Below are 5,040 nucleotides of genomic sequence, written 5' to 3'. Positions count from 1 at the left end.
TTTCTGTTGTGTTCATTAAATCATATTTATGACTCTTTAATAGATCATTGGAAGTGATTTAATGTATTGGTCACATGACAGAGACGCAGTCTGGGCGATGAGGCCGACGGTTATTAATGGATTTATTGACATTTATTTCATGTTTTCGTCAGCACTGGATGTAACAATGATTACCAACTTGACACGGATCCAACTGATGGATTAACTGATTGAAAAGATATTATTTTAACTTCATTTGTATAATTTTTGCCGACATGGACACTCATCCATGATGAGCTGCAGCTGCTGCAGCAGTGACCTCTGTGTATTTCATTAAATTAAATATCTGATTCCTCTTGATCTGCAGCTCCAGTCGTTTCCTAAACTGAACAGACGAGTTTTATCTCTGCAGTAAAATCTGCGTTTATCACCACATCAAGTCTTTTATCGCTCTGAGCTCAACGCTCGCTGTTCACAGAGAAACCCTGAGTGTCTGTGGGTAATCTTCTTGTTTGTGTGTGTGTGTGTGTGTGTGTGTGTGTGTGTGTGTGTACCTCCAGGTTATAAACCACTTGTCTTGGAAGTTTCTGCAAGGAGGAATCCTGGATGAAAAATCAATATATTGATTTGTTAACAGTAAAAAAAAAAAAAAGAAAAAAAAAAGGAGAACTAAACATTTGTTGTTGCTGCTAAAAAATTTCATCTTGTTTTCATCAAATTTAACACGAATCACTTCAATAGTTTTGGTTTCAACAAAGTGAATCTGGGAATCTACAGTATTAAACTTAAACAGGCTTTTGAGATGAAATCACTGCTTCATTAATAATAAAGATGTTCATTAACTGATCATTGAATTTACTAACAACTTAACAACAGAACAACCAGCTGTTTTACATCATGTCTTATATCAGTTTATTCAGTCGTCCTGTCTGTTCTTGTTTTGACACGCGGCGCCCTCTGGTGGACAAACTGCTGAAACACAGCGGCACTTTCTCTCCACTTTTACTTTATTTTTAGAGCAAATAACTGATTATTCTTATTAATGTTTATGGAGGAAACTGATCAATAGTAACATTTTACCTTGAACAGAGAGATCTCTGAAGCTTCATCCACATCTCGCGCTCTTCAGATTCAAACAGGTGTCGCCCAGGTGAACTGAGCCAACCACGTTTACAGGTGACACCGATAAGAAATGGGGACGTCGACTTCCTGTGAAGAGACGAGAGAAAGATGGAGATGAAGACAGTTTCAGATGTACAAGGTTCTTTCTTCATCGAACATGAAAGACACTAACTGCTCCTCACGTCTTCCACTCACCACTGATGTGTCCACTGAAATAACATTAACTGATCATTGATTGATCATTTAAGTTATTTATTTTTTTATTTTTTTAAAGCAAAAACGTCAAGAATTCATTGATTCCAGCCTCTGAAATGTCTCAGTCTCCTGTGATGGTAAACTGATCTGGATCTTTCTTCAGACACAACTTTTTAATACTAATTTTGGACAATAAATACCCCAAACAAATAATTAATAAACCAAATGAATGATTAACACATATTGATTACACAATCTGTGTCTGTTACTTTTCATTTTAAATGTTGTAAACACCGGATCGTCCGTGTTGCAGTGAATGTACCGGGTGTAGAGTTGTTCCCGATGGCGTCAGAAGAAAACGTGAATCTTCAACTTCCCACAGCTGAAAAATAAAAACTGCATTTTCCACAAAAACACAAAACAAACAAACAAACAACCAACCAACCAAACAAACCAACTAACAAAACAAACAAAGAACCCGGACTCGTCTTTCAATTTCATTACCAGAATATTTATTTTATTCTTTTTTCTATTAAAACACTAGCTGCCATATTTAATAAAACAGCCAATGGCCAAGTGCCTCAGTTCTCATTCTCCAATTAAATCTTCTCAAACAGATCACATGGGGTCTGTGGGCGTGTCCTTGGCTTTTCCTGCTGCAGTGAGAACAAACTGGCTCCTGTAGTCATGGCAACCGATGTCGCCGATGTCGCCGCCGTCGCCGCCGCCATCGTCGCAGCAGCAGCAGCAGCAGCAGCGGCGGATGTTGTTGCTGGAAGGTGGGGGGTGTGGGCGGAGTCGGGCGTGGTCCCTGTAAAACGTCACCTTGATGGTGGAAGTCTAGTATTGCATCGTTTACTGGCGGCCAGTAGAGGAGGAGCGCCCCCCTCCTTTTTCTTAAAAATACTGCCTCATGTTTATGTGTGTATGTGTGTATGTGTGTATATATATATATATATATATATTTACACACATACACACAACTGTACATTGGTGCCTCCTGGAGGGAATTTGAAAACAATGAAATTCAAATTAAAATCAATTTAAAGCTTTAAAATAAAGATGTTTTTGGTGGGTTGTCTTCAGCTGGACTGACGAAAGTTCGGCATTTAGAGAAATAAACGTATTTGTTTTCTAGTCAGATTTGAAGATTGACACCACTCTCCTGTGTGTACGCTACCACCAGCAGTTGGTTAGCTTAGCTTAGCTTAGCTCCTCTAAAAATTCGCTCATCAACGTGTTTTATCTTGTTTGTTTTATTGGTGCAAGAATATAAGTGTAAAAATGACAATTTTCTAGTTTGCTAATTACGCACCAGAGTATTTTTTGGTAAAGACTCGAAGAAGTCACCGTGCCGACCAAGAAATAGTCTGTCACATGATCTGATGTAAAACAGCGATTTGTCATTTTTACACTTTTGATTTTTACACATTAAACAACCAAGAAAGATGCTTTAATTTACGAGTTTTGGAGATGCTGGGAGGAGGATTTTGTTACCTTCATTTCCCATCTTTATGCTAAGCTAAGCGACTGCTGGCTACAGCGTCATATCAACCACTGACACGAGTCGTATCAATCCTCTCATCTAACTCTGCCGGAAGCCGAATGAGCCTACATCCCAAAATGTTCAACTTTTCCTTTAATGATCTTTCAGGAGAGGTCACTCCAGCAGTCCGATTGGTTCGACTGTTGCCGGGCGGAAAATAAGACACTGCCGATAAATGTGGGAGGTGAAAGAAAAGTACAAGATAAATAAAGGAATTAAATGTTATAAGTGAAGGAACGGGAAGAAAGAGGAGGAGCCGAGATGTCGGGATAGAAATGAAAAGCTGAGGATGAAAACTGATAAAAAAAGGTCTGTTATTTTGATCCTCTGAGATTTGGCTAAAATAATCCATATTTGTCTTTCTGTTACGCTCTGTTGTTGTTGTTGTGTTGTTTAATAAAATCTGAATTTAATGAAAATCTATATTTTTCTACTTGTCAACGTCTGATCCAAACCAACAATAAACGTCTCCAACAAACAAGTTTTATCTTTGTGTAAAAGTCGGATGAATCTTCTTCCTCTGAGCTGCAGTGGCTCCCGACACCGAGGGGTTTTTATTTCCTGTAATTTAAATCATTAAATTATCATTTTCTTAAAACAAGTGCAAGAATCTGTGAGTGCAGTGAAAACATTTCTACTATTTTCTAAAATAAACTTTTTTTTTTTTCAGTCTTGTTTCAGAAACTTTGAAATTTTCGCCATAGCTGCAGATTTGTTTTCACGTGCTCTAAAAAAAAGAGGTTTATGGAACTGAAACACTAAATTAACTGATTAAAAATTTATCTTCAACATTTGTAATGACGATAATGTTTAAAACTTTTTTCTGATAAAATGTCAAACATTCAGGTGAAGATTTTCTCTGTTTTACATTGTAAACTAAGACTTTTTGGATGTTGGAGTGCTGGTCGAAGCTTTTGGGAGTTGTAACAACATTTTACACCATTTTCTGGCAGTTTATAGATCAAACGACTGATTCATCGAGAAAACAATGCGCAGGATAATCAGCAATAAAAACTATTAGTTGCATCCTCACTAAGATTTAATCTCAGACAGAAATGAGTTGCTAAATGAAGATGTTTCGATGCTCAAACACAAAATCTGTCGAATACTTGTTACATCCAGAGACCACGAGGTCATGAAGAGGTTTCGTTTCATTTCTGAGACAAAACAGGAAATAATCACTGGGGAAATCACAGTGGGTTAATCCGCCACTGAAAATAGTCGCCAACAAATATTTCTATCGTGTGTTTGGTGAAAACTAAAGTGTTCAGACGTTTTTTTTTTTAACGTTTTAAAGATTGAAGTCTTAAGTAGGAACCAATGAGCTCAGAGACAGAGGAGGGAAGAGTTGAGAGACGGACGTTGTTGGTTTGGGTCTTTTCAAGGGATTTTTTGACAATAAGAAAAACACATAAGTTCAACACCAGCTTTATCCTTGAAGAGATCAATCATGAGGAATAAAATCTAACTGAGTTTGTTTAAAACACCAAACACATGTATCTGTTCAATACGCTGGTGTTTCTGTTTCACTCAACTTCTCCTACATGGATTAAAAACCAAAAAGCTGATCCGTTAAAATCAAAGCCGCTGCCACATCAACACAAACCAAAAAAATAAAAGATATTTTTCTCCTTTTATTATGAAATAGTGCTACAATGTACATTGCATTTCCTCTCCTGACTGTCCACTGTCTGCTGATGTGTGTTCTGATTTGTAATGCTGGAGAAACCTGGTAAAAATAAAAGATAAATATCTTCAGTTTCTGTTTGACACATTGTGAAATAATTATCCATCCTGACAGGTGATTGAATCCTGTGTTAAAATCTGGTTCTTAAAAGCTTCTCTAGACAAAAATAGTCGTTTTATTTTTAAGACTGAATAGAAACATGAATCACTCGATCAGATGGACAGTTATTTACAGTGCGTGTCTGTGTTTGATGTACTGTGCTGTCTGTTGACATTAAGTCTGTGCTCCACATTACAGACCAACTGAACCAAACCCATGGAGGGAGGGGTGGGAAATAAAAAAAAAAGGAAAATGAGGTAAAGAACAAAGAAAAATCAGAAAAGTTAAAATTATAAAGTCTATTCAGAAAGTGTTTAAGAGAACAGGAGCCAGGACGTCCTCTCCTGTCCCGAGTCCTCAATGGCCAGATTCTCTTTGAGTGTGTGGAGGTGAGAAAACCCTGGGGGAGGGG

Source organism: Seriola lalandi, unplaced genomic scaffold (genome assembly GCF_002814215.2).
Source record: "Seriola lalandi dorsalis isolate HSWRI2012SDOR001 ecotype SW California unplaced genomic scaffold, Sedor1 jcf7180002054401, whole genome shotgun sequence".
NCBI classification, from domain to species: Eukaryota; Metazoa; Chordata; class Actinopteri; order Carangiformes; family Carangidae; genus Seriola; species Seriola lalandi.
The sequence above is the reverse complement of the archived record's forward strand: the minus strand, read 5'-3'. Positions refer to the sequence as shown.